Raw genomic sequence first — 21,045 nt, forward strand, 5'->3', positions numbered from 1 at the left:
TGTAAAATGTAGTTACATACCGGTGTTTGACCCGATCGTTATCTCTGCCGTCTTCCACAAACTGTGAACGCCCCTTTTACTCACGTGGTAGCCCTTTATACACGCGCATGTGTGACTTTACGCACGTCTCCCCGCCCCTGACGTTCGTGGTGTAGTCTTTTCCCCGCCCCTTTTCATTCTTTTTTTTGGTTGGGAGCACATGTTAGGAAATATGGCAGCAATACAGGAGCCAGGCCAGGCGGGACGAGGGATCCACAGAAGAATCCGTTTTAAGGCCACCAACATGAGCTTTGAAGAAATGGTGGAGATGGTCCTCATCTTCAAAGCAGAGGACTATGATGGGAGGCATGGGCCATACAAGTACCCGAACAAGGTCAAGGCCCAAATAATGGAGAAGGTGAGGAGGAGTCTCCATCGCAAATTTGGGGTGAAAAGATCTAAGGAGCAGATCAGAAAAAGGTGGTCGGACCTCAAAAAGCGGGAGCCGGGACAAATGAAGCGGATCAGGAGAGTGATTAGAAGAAGTACGTTTTTTATATATTTATTATTATTTGTTCCGCGTCATGTGTTTTTAATTTCAGGTTGTACTGTATTATGTTTTTCTGCCCAATAATTTGTCGTCAAAGTGGACGTACATTCGGAACGACAAATCATACGACAAAATATTGTGCATAAAATCTGGAAAATTATGACATTTCCAAAAAATTGGGGTGAGATCAATATTGAAATTTATGTAGATGTGCTATTAAAAACATTCAATTATTGTTAAATTAAAATATATACAGTAAAAGGAGAGTCTGCTCAGCAGTCGGTGACACATGTGGACTCATTTGCATAATTGTTGTCCCCTTTAATAACCCATTTTGGTGTTCACACAGAGGTGAGGTGATCCAGTGTATACTTGGTTGGCTTACATGTTTAAAAGTAGACCAAAGGTACAAGAATTGTCATGATCTTTGTGAATGCCTACAATCCTGTGTTTTGCCCTGAGGGGTTTTTCGAAACATCAATAGTCCCAGAAATTGTATAAAGTGAATCATATTCCTCTTTCAGGCCTATAAGCTATTAAAATCCTGTTTCCATTTTCTTCATTCTCGTAGGGCGTCATGAAGCTTCGACACGGGAGCAAGAAGTCATCACGCAAGCCACACCCCCGAGGGATGGTGATGATGCGCAGCCTGCCACCACATCAGGTAAAGTAACATATAACTAACCCAGCTTCAGGTAATGTAGATGTAGGCCTGCCTAATTTTAATAAAGGGTTTTGTCCCACATTTCAGGAGCAGGTGGTGGCTTGGACTTGGACAGGCATACTGTCCAGATGGTGATCTCTGAAATCTGGGCCTGCAGAGAAGAGGTGGAGGAGATACATCTGGCCAACAGAAAAATAAAAGAAAGAACAAGGAGGGTGGAAAATAAATTAAAAAATTTAATCGATGTTTTGGGGAGAGTCTGAATGTTAAAAAAAAGTTTCTGAAACTAAAAAAAATCTGATTTTTTAGTATTTAATCTTAAAAAAAAAAAAAAATAAAATAACAAAACCAGATTTGAATGTTTATTTTATCAAAAAAACACAAAAAAATAACAAAACCAGATTTGAATGTTTATTTAATCAAAAAAAAAATAAAAAATAACAAAACCAGATTTGAATGTTTATTTAATTAAAAAAAACACAAAAAAAAACAACAGATTTTAAGGTTTATTTAATAATAAAAAAAACTAAAAAATAACAAAACCAGATTTGAATGTTTATTTAATAAAAAAAAAACTAAAAAAATAACAAAACCAGATTTGAATGTTTATTTAATTAAAAAAACACAAAAAAAATAACAAAACCAGATTTGAATGTTTATTTAATTAAAAAAACACAAAAAAATAAAAAAAACAGATTTTAAGGTTTATTTAATCAAAAAAAAAACAAAAAAATAACAAAACCAGATTTGAATGTTTATTTAATTCAAAAAAAAAAAAAAAAGATTTTAAGGATTATTTAATCAAATTATTCTAAAACACAACAAAAAAAAATGTGTATATTGTATGATAAAAACGACCAAAAAAATGACAAAAATGATTGTATATTGTATGATAAAAAATACCAAAAAAATGACAAAAATTATTGTATATTGTATGATAAAAAAGACCAAAAAAATGACAAAAATGATTGTATATTGTATGATAAAAAAGACCAAAAAAATGACAAAAATGATTGTATATTGTATGATAAAAAAGACCAAAAAAATGACAAAAATGATTGTATATTGTATGATAAAAAAGACCAAAAAAATGACAAAAATGATTGTTGCATATTGTATGTTAAAAATTTGAAAAAAAATAAACCCAAAAAAATTTAAGGGTATTTGTTAAACCAAAAAAAAAAAAAAAAATAAGAAAATAAAGAGCTTTTGAACCTGAAAAAAGTGTGTGGTGTTTTTCCTAAAAAACGTTAAATTTTCTATGTGTTTGGTTTGGGGATCACCTGGGAAATGTTTGCTAGTTGATAATGAAAATACACTTAGTTACACTTAGTAAACAACTCCAAGCAACACAAGCAAGACATAACAAGTTTGGCTAAAATATTTGTATTTATTTTTGGTAAAGATGGTATTGCCCCCCTACCCATGAAATAGTCCATGTATTTGTCCCGCACTTCACGGGCACTCTGGGGGGGCAGTCCTGTGTGGCCAGCTTCAAGGCCCGGCAAAGTTTGTGATGGAGACAAAAGTTGTGCCTCGGGCCCAACCAGGGCCATATAATTAGGAGATTGTCTCCGCAAAAAATTATGTAGAATGCAGCATGCAAAGATAATTGTATTCCACTTATATTCCGCCATGTGGAGAGAGGTGAGGAAAAGGCGGAACCGGCTGGCCATGATGCCGAAGGCGTTCTCAACCACTCTGCGTGCTCGGCCCAGCCGGAAATTAAAGACACTCCTCTCTGGGGTGAGGGTGCGCTGAGGGTATGGCCTCATAAGATGGGGTCCCAGGGCAAACGCTTCATCAGCCAGGAAAACAAATGGCAGGCCTTCTACATTCTGGTCATCCGGTGGCAATGACAGATCATCATCCTGAAGGCGAAGCGCAAACTCCGTCTGCCTGAAGGCTCCCCCATCCGATATCCGTCCGTTCATCCCGACATCCACAAAAAGGAATTCATACTGTGCTGACACCACCGCCATCAGCACAATACTGTTGAACCCCTTATAATTAAAGAACTGGGATCCCGAACGGGGTGGAGGCACGATGCGGACGTGCTTCCCGTCGATGGCTCCCCCGCAGTTGGGGAAGTTCCAACGGGTCTGGAAGTCCAAAGCCACAGACTGCCACTCCTGTGGTGTGGACGGAAGCTGGGGAAGAAAAAATGCAAAAATTAGCCACATAACCTTGCAAGCAGATTAGACAAAGACATTATAAGCATTATAACATTTCTGGGAACTAGCATATTATATCTAAATATATTTAGACAATTAGCACATTAAACACCCCCTCTGATGGGCCAGTGCCCAAGTTTGGGGGAGGGCTAGATGAGTTTGTGAGTAAAAAAAAAAAAAATTAGGATTATTGGTGAACATAGACTTTACAACACATTTTGGAGGGGAGGGCTAGATGAGTTTGGGAGTCCAAAAATCAAAACTAAAAATTAATGAATATTGGTGAACATAGACTTTACAACACATTTGGGAGGGGAGGGCTAGATGAGTTTGTGAGTCCAAAAAAAATATAATTAGGATTATTGGTGAACATAGACTTTACAACACATTTTGGAGGGGAGGGCTAGATGAGTTTGGGAGTCCAAAAATCTAAAATAAAAATTAATGAATATTGGTGAACATAGACTTTACAACACATTTGGGAGGGGAGGGTTGGATGAGTTTGGGAGTCCAAAAATCTAAAATAAAAATTAATGAATATTGGTGAACATAGACTTTACAAAACATTTTGGAGGGGAGGGGGGGAGCATTACAATGGATATAACACAATACATTGGGAAGTGACTAGGCTAGGTAGGTTGGGGCCCAGGATAGCATGCTGGGGAGGTAAGTGATGGGAAATATGCATGTAGGCCAAAAAAGGGGCATCAATAAAGTTTACAGCATGCATGGGGGCAAAGGGAACATTCACAGCATATTCCAAACATGGTAATTAGGGAAGGAGGAGATAACTACAAGACATTAGCATACATTATAGACATAAAATGGGATATTAAAGGAGCAAACTTACCCTCATATATTCCTCCTGCAGAACCTGGATGATGGCAGAGCAGGTGTCAGGAATGATGAGGCCCAGAGCCTGGGGGGAGATGCCCGTCGAGAACTTTAAGTCCTAAAGGCTTCTCCCAGTTGCCAGATAACGGAGGGTGGCAACTAGCCTCTGCTCAGCACTGATGGCTTCCCGCATAACGGTGTCCTGCCTGGTAATATAGGGGGACACCAAAGCCAACAGGTGCTGAAAGACGGGATCAGACATCCTCAGGAAATTCCTGTAATCAACAGGATTATTTTCCTGAAGCTCCCGCAACAAAGGCATGTGAGAGAATTGGTTCCTACGGAGCAACCAATTCTTGGTCCATGAACGCGTCCTCCTCCTGTTCATGAACTCCTCATCGTCTAGGTCATAAACAAACAGACCTACACACAGAAGATGCTTAGCACGAAGTCGGCGACGACTAGGTGCCTGCAACATGGCTACAAGGCTAGGAACGAACGACAAATCAGAATTGCACTAAACAGACCGCAGTGAAGAACAGCAAGACCTATGAAGAACGACCCTGACAATGAAAAACGCGGGGACAGGACCGCAATGTAAAACAATACGACCTGACCGCACGTCCCGATTGCCTAGATACGACCCCCACAAGCACAAACTGAATGGCAGAGATCAATCTGAAAGCACAAAGACTGAAAAGCATGAATCGTCACTCACCAAACTTTTACTAACACGCGTAAACACGGAATCAGCAAAAGGAGCCCCAAGGGTGGCGCCAACAAAATCAAACCTCCCCTTTATAGTCGCGTCATACGTGGTGAGCGTCACCGCGCCGGAGAACGACCAAATTTTTGTCTGTTACGTGTGTACGCAAAGCAAGCCTGTCGAGCTTCTCGACAAGTTCAACAAGGAACTCGACGAGGAACTCGATGTGCTTGGCACGTCGAGTTCCTCGGCCGTGTGTACGGGGCCTCAAACTCTGCAGCCAGAGCTGAAACTGATTCCTGTCAGGCTGCAATATTAAGATTTGGATGGGTGGTAAATCCATGGCTCAGATGCCAGTTTTAAACAGGCAGCCCATGTGAAAGAGCCCTTAAAGCATGGGCCTCAAACTAAGGCCCTCCAGTTGTTCAGGAACTACAATTCCCATCATGCCTAGTCATGTCTGTGAATGTCAGTGTGTTACAAGGCCTCATGGGATGTGTAGTTCTACAACAGCTGGAGGGCCGTAGTTTGAGGATCCCTGCCTTAAAGGAATAAAAATTGCACATTCAAGAACTTTATTAAGCCATGTTTGTAACTAAAATGGCATAACCCCATTAAAATGTTATCAAGGCTGCTAAAGCCAGCTGTTTGTGTTTAATCCACAAGACAAGGAAGGGAGGGGCGGTACTGCAACCTGACAGCCAATATCAGATGGAAGCAGACAAGCAGGTGCCAGATCATCAGCCACACAACTGTTAAAGCTCGAATCCATACAAATCGATTAACACACCAGAAAGCTGCAGTAAAATCTTCCTTTTATTAATCCGTTTGCAGGGATAAAAGCTCACAGACAAGATGACACATTTCTGCCCAAAAGGGCCTTTTTCATAACCAATTATGGTTATGACTAAGGCTCTTTTGGGCAGAAACATCTCAACTTGTCTGTGAACTTTTATGCCTATGGATTGATTAATAAAAATAAGATTTTATTGCAGCTCTCTGGTGTGCCAATCGATTTGTGTGGATTACAGCTATTTGTGTTTCCTAATTACAGGCTTCCTACTTGGTAGTTTACTAATTGTGCTTCACTGCTCCGCTCTAAGGACCCTCTCACACTGTCACTGATCAGTTTTTCTTCCATTTTTTCCTTACCAAAAGCAGAAGAAAAGTGCATGACCATTAAATCCTATGGAATGCTTCACACCAGTCTGTTGCAGGTCAGTTGCATTTTCAAAAGTCCTGCATGGTGCATTTTTGGTGCGGTAAAAACTGCACCAAAAACTCATCTCCCCATTGAAATTAATGAAAAACGCATCAAAAACACAGCAGAAACCGATCAAAAACACACCCACAGTTGCATTTTGGTGGTTTTTTTTAACACAGTAGAAAAGCAGAAAAAACACATACTGTGTGCATTTTTACTGTATTTTTGCAACATAGCAATGTGAAACAGCCCTAAATGCAAGTCTGTAGGAGATTTAATAAAAAGGTACATTTTATTTCTAAGTGAACCTATTTTTCCTTTGAATGCTCATTTATGTGCCTAGAAATTTTAAAAAAGACAGGAATTCCCTTATCACATGACTGATGCTTACGCAGCCTTACCGAACTAAGTGATAAAAATAAATCCTTTACGAAATCAACACCTGTGCATCATGTCTGACCTGATTGGAAGCAACAGACTCTCCATAGGGCCAAGAGAGCCTGTAAAATTACTTTTATAATTAGATTACCAGTCTAGGTTCACACTGAATGTGGCTTTAAAATTGTGAGACTTCACTTAAAATCGTGCGATAGTAAAGCCACAGGTGTGACTTGCTTGACATCTGTGCGACTTGCACAGATGTCAATGCAAATTGCACCTGAAATTGCCAGAAGTAGTGCAGGAACTACTTTTTAAATCAGTGCGGCATTGCAAAGTCGGCATCGAACCGATTAGAACAGTTCCATTGCAATAGAGTGCGACTTAGGTTTTTTTTTTAGCTCATATGAGACTTTAGTGATTGGATTAATATCTACTTTAAAAAAAGAGATAAATGACCTGGACTTAGGGGGCTTTTTAGCTCATATGAGACTTTAGTGATTGGATTAATATCTACTTTAAAAAAATAGATAAATGACCTGGACTTAGGGGTCTTTTTAGTTCATATGAGACTTTAGTGATTGGATTAATATCTACTGGATCACGATATCCATCACAGTTATAGAAGGTCAGCCATTGCAGCCTACAGGTTTTTTTAGGAAAATATAATGAGGAGAAACCAACTAAATATTACATTTTTATTTTTTAATTGGTTGTTATGCACAACTTTTTTTTTCTTTCAGAAAATACTATTGCGCTTGTTTTGTGCCTTTTGTAAAATCCTGTTTGTGTCAAGGTTTTTTGTAAGGGCTCTGTAAATACATAAAATGTATTATAATAACCTGATTGATTTTTTTTGTGAAATGATGGCAAATTATCTGGGTAAGGCTGTGTCCTTTGCCTAATGGTTATCCTCTGTCTCATTCTACCTCTCAAAGTCAAGGATAAATCTGGCCGCAGAATAGGAGTTGAAAAGGAGTAAAACATTTTTCTGGGTGCAGTTGGAAATTAATGAACTTGTAGCTGTAACAAATTCAGATGATTCTTTAATTATGCTCTAAACCTAAAAGCTGGCCATGAGTGATTTGAGAAAACTCCTATTAGTACATATCAATTAACTTGGTACTTTTCAAGGAGAACAGTTCCTGGTATCCCTCTAAAGACAGGTTGCCTAAATGGATCCCCTAACAAACAGAACGTAAACAGCAAACAGCTATAAATCATTGAGATACTTAGGCAATGTTCACATACAACCTTAAAAAGTTTTTATTTTTTTTATTTTTATGGATTGATGAGATTGGACAACTTTGCAAGTAAACAATTTTCCCAGTTGCATGTTTTGCAAAGAGCGCTATAAATGATCTGCAAGTCCCTTGGATGTTTATTCTGAAGTTTCGCACAAATTGCCAATAAGGTTTCACATTGATTCAAAGTTAAGTGCTTACTGCCATAGATTGTAATTCAGTAATCAATCTAAAGATCTTACAAAGCAGCCATGCTATCCATTTAATTAATGATGCTGCAAGATTTGCCAATTGACACCTGGTAATAATCAGCAACTTCAGTTCTCCAGGGAGTCATTTGGATCCTCAGCTTTGAAATTAAATCTTATAGTAGGCTGGTACAAAGCTGCAATTAATAAGAAGGTCAATGAAATATAACTTAAGTTAAAATTACAAGTGACATAATTGTATTTGTGCACCATACTATTCCAAGTTTAAATCATTTTGAACAAGGTACTTAAGTGGGTATAGCTAAATCAGCTAACTGGTCATTAATAAGAACACGCTCACATTCTATAATCTGAGGGAAACAATCATTAAAGTGATTTGGTCTATGTATATATTTATTAAGATGTAGGAAATTATCTTATCTTAGTTAAGACAAGTCCCAAGAGAATTATTCCCATGGCTACAAGGCTTAGAAGAGCCAAGAACTGTTTTTTGGATAAGCCAACTCTCTCACTATAGTAAAGGGGGAGGGGGGTTGAAGAATGATCATAGTAACAGTGCTTTAAAGCTGCTGCTAGAAAAGGATAGGGGGGACTGAAAACTGCATAGGGAGAGATTAAGGGCAGTTATCTGCTACAGTATTTACTAAAGGTAGTAGGATCCATAGAGGAGTTCAGTGCACAAAGCTTCAAGGTAAATCAAAATATACTCCCCAGAATACTGGACCCTTCTATGATGACTCCCAACCTACAGTATTTCCCAAGATGCGCAAACTCACTTTCGCATTCACCACTGTTCACGAGCATATATTAAAAATTTTGAAACCTGAAAATCATGTTGTACGCCAACGACACCATGCTGCTTTTGGGAGACACGGATTGCTCCCTGAGGGAGGTTATGGAGGTGGTTGGCAGTTTTGTGTCCTACTCCGGCCTTGTAATTAACTGGACCAAGTCCTCACTTCTGCTGCTGGATGATATTCAGGGCAGCGGGGAACGGACAATACACAAGGTACCGGTGTCCATTGGTTTCAAGTATCTTGGCATCCAGATTACTTCTGAACCGCGCGATTTTATCCCACTTAATTTGACACTGCTATTAAATAGACTCAGAGGTAGAGTTAAAATATGGTCCCGTCCTAAGATGTCCTTGGTGGGAAGGGTTAATCTTATAAGGATGATTTTCATGCCCCAGCTCTTCTACCTCCTACACAACACTCCTCTGGTCATCCCTCTAAAAAAATTCAGGATTATTAATTCTCTTTTTAGGACCTTCATATGGCAAGACAAGTCCCCTAGGGTAAAGCTGCAGCTTCAAAATCCCAAGACAGCGGGTGGCCTTGCCCTCACTAATCCTTGGGTCTACTATTTGGCGGCTCAGGCGCAGCATATCGCCAGGGCTATGCCGGAAGAGCAGGATCTTGAGGGGGGGCAGGCAGTGGGACCCCATTAGGGCCCTAATGTGTTACGCCACTGGCCTCGACAGCGTACCCACTGGTATGGAGGCCTTGGCGTATGCAATGTCCAACAAATGTTTTTCCACGTACGTATTGATGCAAAAAATTTAGAATACACTTAGGTAGCTGCACTAGGTAGAGGGATTCACCAGTTACAGCCTGATATGGGACAATGGGTACTATGAGGAGCTACTCTCATTGGATTGCGGAGCGCAGTGGAGGAGATACGGTGTCACACATATGAGACATATTTTTGCGGCAGGTGAAGTGATCCCCTTCCAAGAACTGAGGGAGCGATTTCACCTCCCGCAGTCCATGCTCTTCTATTACATGCAGTTGCAACAGGCAGGGGGGACCCCGTGGGTTCTTTCGCAGACACCAATATTCAAATATATGGCTGAAGTTTCTCAGTTTAAGGGCTTCATTTCTAGAACCTACTCCATGATTCTCAATGTATACCTGGAGGGTTTTCCCCTTACAGCTTCCAACAAATGGGAGAGGGATGTAGGGACATTTGAGGATGAACAATGGGAGGAGGCACTCCAGGCAGTGCAACTATGCTCCTTAAACATGGCCCAATGGTTGTCTCAACTGTACATTGTTCTTGGAGTACTTTTTACGCCCGACAGGCTGTTTAGGATGGGTGTGAGACCGGACTCCAACTGCCCTAGATGTGCAAGAGATCATGGGGATCTAATCCATTTGTTGTGGGGGTGCCCCAAACGTCATTTATTTTGGTCAGGGTTTTTAGCCACCATTAACAGAGTCTATCTCACTGTCATACCCACTCATCCAAAACCGTGCTTACTTGGAATTTTGGACGACATTCCCATGGATGATAATTTCAGGCAGGCCATAACGAGGGCTCTGTTTCAGGCCCGTAGGCTGATCCTTCAACCTTGGAAGGCGGTTGAGCCCCCAACGTTGATGGAATGGATTACCCAAATGGGTGACACCATAAGAATGGAGAAGTATATCTATCAACACAGGGGTTGTTCGGGAAAGTTTGATAGGCTGTGGGCTCCATGGTTGGATACCCCTAGCCTGTCCCCGGTTGATTTGGTAATGGATAGGCTGTTTAGATAGGTGATGGGTGGACGGGTGAGCTGTAGTGTGGACGGGGAGTTACATATATGCGTTTCATGTGCTAGGGTGGTCTTATGAAGGAGAGATGCCTTTAAACTGTCTGACTTGTGTAATTTGTGATGGCAGAGGCTAATGTGCATACTGCTTGAATGCACCTCTTGAACTTTGATACCTGAACTGTTGGAAACATTTTGTGTCCCACATGTGAGCTGTGAATTCTCTGTAAATTTATTTTCTGTTTTTGTTTCAATAAACATCTTTGATTTAAAACATTTTTTTTTAGAAACCTACCAAAATAGTTTGAGACTGCAGCACAATTGTTTCTTAATTTTGGTCCTTGTGGCAGAGCTTGACATGTAGACAGGAGGCCTCTTGTACAGCCCCAGCTCTGAGACCACTGATATTGTGACAGTGGCCATGAGAGCGCACTGAGGTATAAATGCCTGTAAGATGTTCCATCAGCCACAGCAGCAGGTGCATCGCCAGGAGCAAGTCAGATCATTGGAATGGTGGATTGCAGCAGACCCCAGACTAGGCAAACAGCAGATGCTTGATTGGCAGGTGGCTGGTGTGGCAGGATTGATAACACTCAACAGGTAAAGAACCAGCAGAGACTAGGTAGCATGCAGAGCAGAGCAGAAGAATAACTGGTAGTAAGGTCAAACAAGCCAGGTCAGCAACAGATGGTCAGATTCAGGCATAGACAGTAGACAGAGAATCATCAGGGTACAAGCAGGGGTCAGCATCGTTGAATCAGGCAGATAGACAGGAGACAAATCCAGGCCAAGGCCAAGGTAAGGGCAGAAAGCGTTCAAGCAAGGTCAAGGCAAGGCTGGTCAGCAGTCAATACAGGAATGGATGCAGGAACACAGGTAATAGCTGCAGATCAGAAAGCACTGGCTGATAGCACTGCAGCAGTTTAAATAGTTTAATTGCCACCACAGCGAGGGAGGCGCACAGTTATTCACAGGCAAACAGACACCCACACATCTGCGCCTGTGCACCTGTGGACATCTAGTAGCTTCAGCTGTACTAGTGCTAGTGCCTTCCTGACAGTTACTTTTCTATTTTATTTTTGCCAGCACTGGCCACTTCTGGGCATCTGTAGTGAAATCTCATTATGGAATTGAAGAAGTAGGCAAGGAGAACAAGTTTTGTAATTTTATGAAGAATTTGGATTACTGGGCTGTACCATGACATGTCTGAAAATAAATGAACAATATGCTGCTTCAAAGATCTTTTTTTTTTTTTGCCTTAACTAACCCTAGCTGACTTGAAAAACCTCCTTTGATGTTGTGAGTTTTACCTGTCTGCTGGCCATGTCTTTCAACAACTTCCTGGGTTCCTTGCATGATTTGCAGCTTCTTTTCTAAAGATTACCTGACATTTCTAAGGACTACATATCCCATGGTACCTTGCAACCTGCAAGCAGTGGTTCTTGTAATGTCTCCTGAAACAACTCCTCTCAGGATATCTGTAGTTCAGAAGGCCTGCCTCTCTGAAATGTTTGACACAGCAGTGCCTATTTACAGGACATAATAAATCCATTTTACAGAATTCAAGGAAGCAAATGTGAGAGGATCTTCACAACGTAAGTACTGGGAGTAGGTTAGAAATAACTGAAATACAATGTGGAAATTAATATATGATTTTATTTTTACATAGATCTAGCATACATTTCTCAGTCCAGTTATCAGTTCTTTCAGGGCCTTTATTCAGCAGCACTCAGACTGGGCGTTGGAGGGCCAAAACCCTGAGGCAGTAAGAAATATATTGCTTTGCACAGGGTTTTCAATCAACGTTTAAATATTATTACAGGAGGACGCAATAAAATTATACCTTTAACAGTGTTCTGCTTTTCCTGCATTGCCCAATCACCTAGGGGAAGGTTGGAGGTTGGTGACCAAGGTGTATTACTTAAATGTAGTAGAGAAAAGTAAGGTTACCAACGTGACTATGAGGTCGTCACCAGGGTCTGTCTTTAATATTGATTAAACCCTGGACAAACATTTTTTTGCCCCCTCCTCCATTCTGAGACATACAAAAAATAGCAGGTAGACTCAAAAACAGTTTAGTGCAGCAGATCAGGCAGCGATTGCAATTGGTTGCCAGAGGTTACAGCCTATATTTACCACCCACTGGCTGGTTGCTAGAGGTTACAACACATAATTTCTTCTTGTTGATTGGTTGCTAGAGGTTACTGCACATTATTAGGGCTTACTGATTGGTTGCTAATGGTTACAGCACATCATTACCACTTACTGATTGGTTGCTAGAGATTACATCAGATCACTACTGTCCACTGATTGATTGCTACAGGTTAATGCACATTATGTCCACTCATTGAGCAGTGGAGGAATCCCAAATAATTGAGCAAGTAAAGTGGCACATGAATACACATACTAGAGGAAAGGGTCAGAGAGTGCAGACATACTACAGGAGAGGGTCAGAGATGGCAAACATACTGCAGGAGAGCATCAGAGACTGCAAACATACTGCAGGAGAGGGTCAGGGACTGCGGACATACTGCAGGAGATGACCAGAGACCGTGGACATGCTACAGGAAACAATCACAGACTGCAAACATACTATAGGAGAGGCTGGACAATCAGAGACTGCAGACATGCTACAGGAGACCATCAGAGACTGTAGGCAATAAAGAGGAGATGGTCAGGGAACTTTCAGCAATGCAAAGCTTACAGTTGAATAACACAACTTAGGGTTTTAGCAGTCAGGCATTTTATGGTAGTAAGGACATACCTGGCCAGCTGAGCTTACTACATACATTCAGGTCCATGGGCGGGGCTTCCACTCTCTGCTCTTACTACAACTGCTCCACCCTGAGCATACAGGCTGCATGGGGCAGGGTTAGAACATCAGTGGAGTTCCCGGCCCCATCCCCTCCCTGATGGGCAGCTCGGGAATACAGCCTCCAGTGTCCTCTGTGTGCTCTGCAAACAGTATTGTCAACTGTCAGTATTTTTACTGACAGCCAGTAAAAAAAACAGGAACTTTTCTCCTGCCAGTAAATGCCAGAGAAAGGAAAATATTGCCAGTAAAAAATATGGCTGTGACGCTGGCAGAGACCATCCAAGTGCCTGCTACAGTCTGTTCAGGTGGCGCTGGCCAGAGGTGGGTCTGGTGGCCGTGGTGCCTGGGAGTATTGTGTGATGTCATGGTGCAAGGGAGCCGAATGGAGCAACAGGAGCCCTGTGTGCGGGACTGCCAGTGCTGTTTAAACTGGAGTGGACTGAAGTGACCACTAGACTGTCATTGTGACTCGACTCAGGAGGTGAGGTGTCATCATCATCTGTGCTGCTGTGAGTGTCATGTGTGTGTGCCGCCCATTCTAATTCCTTTCCCTCCTAAATCCTGTCCCTAAGCTAGTTACTTACTGTATTGAAAATAAAATAACATGTTTTTTTGCCATAATATCTACCTTTAAATACAATTGTTAATTGTATATTCTATTTATTTGTAGTCTAAATACTGAAATATGAACTTAAAACTGTAATAATGTGACTTTTGGAAATGCCAGTAAAAACTTGGCTGTCCCAGTAAATTGTGTGTGTCATGTCAGTAAATTTCAATCTGGTAGGTTGACAACACTGTCTGCAAAGCCATCATTGGGGGCCCCGATTCGTGAGTAGCGTGGCCCTTAACAAAGAGTATCACAGTCAGAGAAAGTACATAAACAGAGAAAGTAGATAAAAGCAGGAGGTGGGCCTACTGGACCATGAATGCCCCAATTTAAAATACAGAGGGCTCAAAACATTCTCTGGCAATAATTTTATGGTCATTCCAATGAAAGTTTTTTAAATGGTATTAATATTCCAGACAAAGAAATATATATCTTAGAAGCATTTCCTATTTTGCAATCTTTAACATATATCGGAATTCTAAGGAATACAACATGATAATCTATACTTTACTCATGCTTTGTGTGTTTACCTACCATCACTATGTAATACAAGAATAAAAACATTTTCTCAGAAGAGGGTGGAGGTTTGATAAATAAGTGTCTTCTGACATATCACTTAGAATACTGGTTATGCGTAGGTGTAAATCTCAAACCACATGCACAGCCCTGTATATCATATGTTATGTTTAAGATGCACTAACCTCAAAAATGTTTTTTACAATATTGTGCCTAGTACATGAGAATCTATACATTGGTTATGGGCTTTTATTAGCCCTTCAGTGGTTGTATGCATAAACACAGATGTTGTGACTATCCTGTATTTAGAATTTTTTGAACATTTCCACCCCAAACTTTAGGGTATGACCACACCTGATTGTGTTGTAAGCATCATCAGTCCTCATGGAAGAGATACTGTTAATTGGGGTTCTGGGAAGAGTTAAACCCAAAAACAATGTTACCTAATGGGGAGTTTTGATAGCTGATTTGTTTTTTGCTATACAGTTTGTTAAAACACTACTGTTTTACTGACTAATAGTAACCATTTAGAATTCTTGACTCACAGGATTTGTACTTTTTAGCTATTACACTGATCTATTACACAGAATATATAGATGCTTGGAATCTGTTTTTTTTTGTTTGTTTGTTTTGTTTTTAGCCCACCATGCCAAAAACAAAACTCCAAGTGAACCAAAAAAGTACATGTTAACACACACAAAAAGTGCACAGGGTGCTTCATTGGTTCCTTCCTTGAAGAGGAAGGACCTCCCTGACCCTCTGAGGCACAAGACTCCTGTTGGGGGCAAGGCAATCTTGTCCACTTAGCCAAAAAGCCTGAAAGACCAGCCAAAGCTAACCACTAAGTACTAGGTTAAGGGCTCTCTAGAGGAGAGACCCCCCAGTTAGGGGAGAAAAGAACCTAAGGCCAACACGTCCTCCACCCTAGACTTTCGGGCAGGCCTGAAACCCACACCCTACCATCAGGTGAGTAAAAAAGTACACATGGGAAAAGTCAAAGGGAAACACATGTAGAAGAAACATCTCACTCAAATGGCCTAGTCTATGAGGTGTGGTGCTGAAAAAAAAGCATTTGGTGTTGTGGCGAAAATGCTGTTTCACATAAAGTGTTACTCTGGCACCCCCTGGGCCACCGCTCCCAGGGGGCGCTTGACACCGTAGGCTCTTTGCCTTCCCAGCTCTCAGCCAGACCAGGTAGCACTGGCCATAATTCAGGCTCTAGGCCTGGGACTCAGGAAGCAAAATGTTGCTTATGTGAAGTTTGCTTTGTGAGAGAAAGAAAAGTTATTTAGGCACCTTTTATTTAATGCTGACTCAGAAGCCTCTTAGATGCAGTGAATAAAATTGGTTTCCTACTGGAATTGATAATACACATTCAGCCGTGATGGAGGCACCTAGCAAGTAGAGAAGAGCTAACCACTAACCGCGGGCTGTACCGAGGACATCCAGAGCAGAGGAGCTGGGATACCTTGCTGACAGGCATAGAAACCCGGGCTGGGGTATAAGCCACAGGCTTCTTTGATCTCCCTAAAAAGAGATCAATTTTTCTGGTATCTTTGGTGGAGGAACCTTTCTTTCTCAACTCATCACTATTTCTTGGGTTTTTTGGTTTGAAGTCACGGATGTCAAGTGAACTGTGGATCTCACATAGGAATTAACCCTTGGAATATTGAATGATTGCAGGGACTTTTTTGTTTTGACATTTATAGTACATATGGCCCTAAGAAATATATGATTTTTTGATCATCTGAAGTTTACCATATTCATTTATGATTTATATGTTATATCTTGAAGTAGCACAGTTCTTGGTTTATCATTATTATTTTCAGTGGATTGGGAGCCTGATTAACCCCTATTGATATAAACAAAAACCAAAAGGTTGACGCTGCGCTAAATTAAATATTGAATTATAAATGTAAATAGCTGCTAGCACTAAATTGTGTACAACAACTTGGTAACATAAAAAAGAAAAAAACAGTGCAGCGCTAGTGAGTGATATTGTGCTCATATAAATTAATAATAAACAAAAAAAGTCATTCTGGAATAAACTGAAAATTTAGCCAGAATAGGAAAAAACATAAAAATGCAGATGGATATATGAAGAAAAAGTCTTAAAAAGCCACGAAACAAAGTTCATATGACTCTATCCAGTAATTTTCCTTGTGAAAGAGAAGTGGATTGTGCAGACAATGTGAAAGACTCTTGATTGATGTGAGGTAAGCTGTCACCAATACACCCGTGAGGAAGGATAAGATTGCCTGCTTACCAGATGAAAAGACTGTTTTGCATCAGTCTAATAGGGCCTGTGGGAAGTCTGGTCTCCCAATACCTTAGCCGTCAAGATAACCACGGTATAGCTCAGCATACAATCCGAAGAGTCATAAACCAAAAAAAAAGAGAAGAAGGACCTCTCATAGCGTATAACGTTTAAAAATAGAAGAGGGTTTAATAAAAATTGCACTTACAATTAGGCAATATAAATACAGCATGGATAGCAAAACGTCTCCGATCTCTTGTTCCGATGCTTCTCGCTACTCGGTCAGGAAAACACAGCCGGCGTTCAGGACGGAACGCGATGCCGTGACGTCATCGCGTTCCGTCCTGAACGCCGGCTGTGTTTTCCTGACCGAGTAGCGAGAAGCATCGGAACAAGAGATCGGAGACGTTTTGCTATCCATGCTGTATTTATATTGCCTAATTGTAAGTGCAATTTTTATTAAACCCTCTTCTATTTTTAAACGTTATACGCTATGAGAGGTCCTTCTTCTCTTTTTTTTTGGTTTATGACTCTTCGGATTGTATGCTGAGCTATACCGTGGTTATCTTGACGGCTAAGGTATTGGGAGACCAGACTTCCCACAGGCCCTATTAGACTGATGCAAAACAGTCTTTTCATCTGGTAAGCAGGCAATCTTATCCTTCCTCACGGGTGTATTGGTGACAGCTTACCTCACATCAATCAAGAGTCTTTCACATTGTCTGCACAATCCACTTCTCTTTCACAAGGAAAATTACTGGATAGAGTCATATGAACTTTGTTTCGTGGCTTTTTAAGACTTTTTCTTCATATATCCATCTGCATTTTTATGTTTTTTCCTATTCTGGCTAAATTTTCAGTTTATTCCAGAATGACTTTTTTTGTTTATTATTAATTTATATGAGCACAATATCACTCACTAGCGCTGCACTGTTTTTTTCTTTTTTAACCCCTATTGATGCTGATATTAGCATCACATAATTATTTTGTCGATGCATGGGACATGTTCATATTTTTCACTTATTTAATTTTTCTCGCAGCGCAGCTTATTTTTTTAGAATAGATTCATTGTGTGTGTCTCACATTTTAGTTGCAGCAGTATTGCATATCTATCACACTAGAGTGAAGTAGAACCATTCACTAGACAGTGCAGTAATTCACCCTTTACAATAAATCAGAAGGCACCAGACCCTTGAGAATCCTCTACACCACCACCTTGCCCAATGGGCGCTTAATTTGGTTTCTTTCCCATAAAATCCAGTGACACAAGAGTGGGGGCGGTGCCGAGTCCTGCTGCTGCGTCCATTGACACAGACAGCAGGACGGAGACAGCGGCTGGAGCGGCTGGGCTCGTGCTCATCGCTGGAATGGACATGGGTGCCCCCAGGGAAAGTGGCTCTCCGTGGGGGCGCCTTATGAAGAGGAGGAGCCAGGAGTGCTGCCAGGGCACCCCAGAAGAAGAGGATCATGGCTGCTCTGTGCAAAACCCTTGCACAGAGCAGATGAGACCTTTAAATGAAACTGGGATGTGCTTGCTATTTCTGTTTATGTGCTTTTGGTAATCTATGCTGCCTTCAAATTCTTTACCTCGGTCTATATCACTGCGATTTTTATTTTGTTATCTTATTGTCTATAACAAAATTATTAGCTGTTATTATCTTTATGACCGTGACCCTTCTGCTCTCTTATAATATTTGTTGGATTCTGCGCTTAGGTATAGGTAAGGCTGCTGCCTCCCTTAAGAGGTTCCAACCGGACTACCGATAGTAAAAATATATATAGAGATAGGGGTGGGTGGTGCTGCCTGTCAGCTGAAGAGTGCTCCTGTGATGGGTCACTCTTCCCAGGTGAATATGTTGTAAATAGGTGAAAAGATACTGCCGTCACCTGAAGGGCAAACCTCCACAGTGAGTCACCCTTTTGAATCGTGAGTGCAAAGTGATATAATTAATCCCACTTAAATGTATTGTGAGTGTTCTCACTTTGTATTTATAACAGATTTATACAGCATAAAAAATATATAAATTGAATAAATTGAAACCCTAATAGTGACACTAATTCCAAGTTGATGTGTCAGTTTATAATATAAAGTGAATGTGCTTGGTGTAATATTAGGTGTTCACACCCAATCAGCAAAGTGATTAGCCTTTATACTAAACAATCCCTCTCAACAGTTGTATCATACAGCAGCAGCATACAACAATTGTATTCAAATTAGTGAACAAAATACACTGGTGCATTAACACACTCTCTTATCAGAAATTCTTCTTGAGAAAAAAGTGTAAAAATAGTGATTTATGTAAATTCAGTCTTTTTAGTAATGCAGAAACGTTGTGGCAAAGTCTAAATTGACTTGTGCCTGTGTAGCAGTTTAGGTGACTTCCGTGCTCCCCTTCAGTTCCCCACTCACCAGATCCCTGCACCCCTGCAGGGCTAAATCGCATACAGTGAGTGTAGTGGCAATCCTCAGGGTGTTCATCCTCTTTGGCTCCACACATAATGGGATATCCAGATCCTTATGCTTCTCCGGGGATGAGCCGTTCACAGTGGGTTAGGTTATGGTTGTTGCCTCCTCCGTGGTAAACCACAGATTACCCTCATGAGCAAAAAAAAAGGGGATGGATACTCCATAGTATAAATCTGGATGGTTTTATTTAAAGTTAAAATATAGAAAATCTTTAAAACTGGCACAGCTTGGTTGCAAGTCAGGAGCTACAAACCGGCGTGTGTTCCACTGACCGGAGCCCCGCAGCCGGAAATGACGTGAGTGTGTACCAAAAGCTCCGCCTTACGTGTTTCATCATAGGATTAATTATATCACTTTGCACTTATGATTCAAAAGAGTCACTCACTGTGGAGGTTTACCCTTCAGGTGACGGTTCATCTTTTCACCTTCTGCTCTCTTGCTGTGTCTTGTAGTCTGCCTGTGGTGTGAGAAGATCATTCTGTTAGCCATATGTTCCTCCTATGCAATTCGGACTAATTAATTGGCAATACCCCCAACCAAACTCAGGATAAATGTAGGCCTTCTCTAGGGGATGCACAACCAGGGGTTTGCACAGGCAATTATCATCTTGGATAAAGTATTCATATCGGACTAAGTATTACACTTTGGTTCAGCACTTCAGCGAATGCACAAATCAAAAATCCACAGCGACTACTGCAACACTCTTAACAGAATACAGGTGATCTGATTCTACATCAAACTTTTTCATCTCTCATTCAGGCTTCCTTTCAATCTCACTACTCTGTATCATGCACTCCCTACTTTTTCTTCTCACAGTTGCATCATCTCTCCTTAAACTCTCTGATCTCCATCCCTCTTCTCCACCCCACAGCTTATATATCACCCTCTCCCCTGTCTTCACCTTAATACTGCAGGCATCTAGTGATGGACGAACATCTGACAGGTACAGTTCACAAACGCTAACCGCAAACTTTCGCAAATGTCCGTAAACCGCAAGTTCGCGGCGGGCCCCATTGACTTTATTGGCAGGTGAATATTAAAAACCTGCAGGTCATATTTGCAGCCACAAAATACTTACTAGCTGTGCACAAATAGTCCCACAACATGGACACTGACCTACCAGAAGTATTAAGCGAAAAACCAGATACAGAAGTAAGTGCCGGCCATTACAGGCCCCAAAAATTAGCCGACAGGCGTTCACCTGACAGCAAACAACTTTGTATTCTGTGGCTGAAGGTACATTTAGCTATATACCAGATACAGAAGTAAGTGTCGGCCATTACAGGCCCCAAAAATTAGCCCACGGCCACAGGCGTTCACCTGACAGCAAACAACTTTGTATTCTGTGGCTGGTGGTACATTAGGCATTCACCGGATACAGAAGTAAGTGCTGGCCAGTACAGGCCCAAAAAATTAGCCCACAGGCGTTCACCTGAATTTGAATCAAACGTGGTCTACTGATCACATGGGTTGAATTCCTCCGAGATCCATGCCTCATTCATTTTTATAAATTTGAGGTAGTCAACACTGTTGTGAGCTAGGCAAGCCAACAATTCCATTGCAAATTGTGCAAGCTCTGGCCAGAGGTCAAGTCTGCCCACCCAGTATTCCAGGGGTTCATCACTTCTCAGTGCGTCCACATTGGCCGTTAACCCGATATAGTCGGACACCTGTCGGTCTAGGTGTTCCCTGATGTTGGATCCGGAGGACAGCTGTCGATGGGTCGGCTGAAAGAATAATCTCATATCATTATTGACCAACACATCTTCAAACCGCCCTCTTCTTGCAGGCGCTGTTGGATTGGTACCCAAAACTGTTTCTCTGTGAAGTCTGCATGAGTCGCGCATTTTTTTTTTCCCGCAAATAGAGCTTTCTTTTGGTGGCATTTGATCACTTCTCTGT

This window comes from Rana temporaria, chromosome 4 (genome assembly GCF_905171775.1).
Source record: "Rana temporaria chromosome 4, aRanTem1.1, whole genome shotgun sequence".
Classification (NCBI taxonomy): domain Eukaryota; kingdom Metazoa; phylum Chordata; class Amphibia; order Anura; family Ranidae; genus Rana; species Rana temporaria.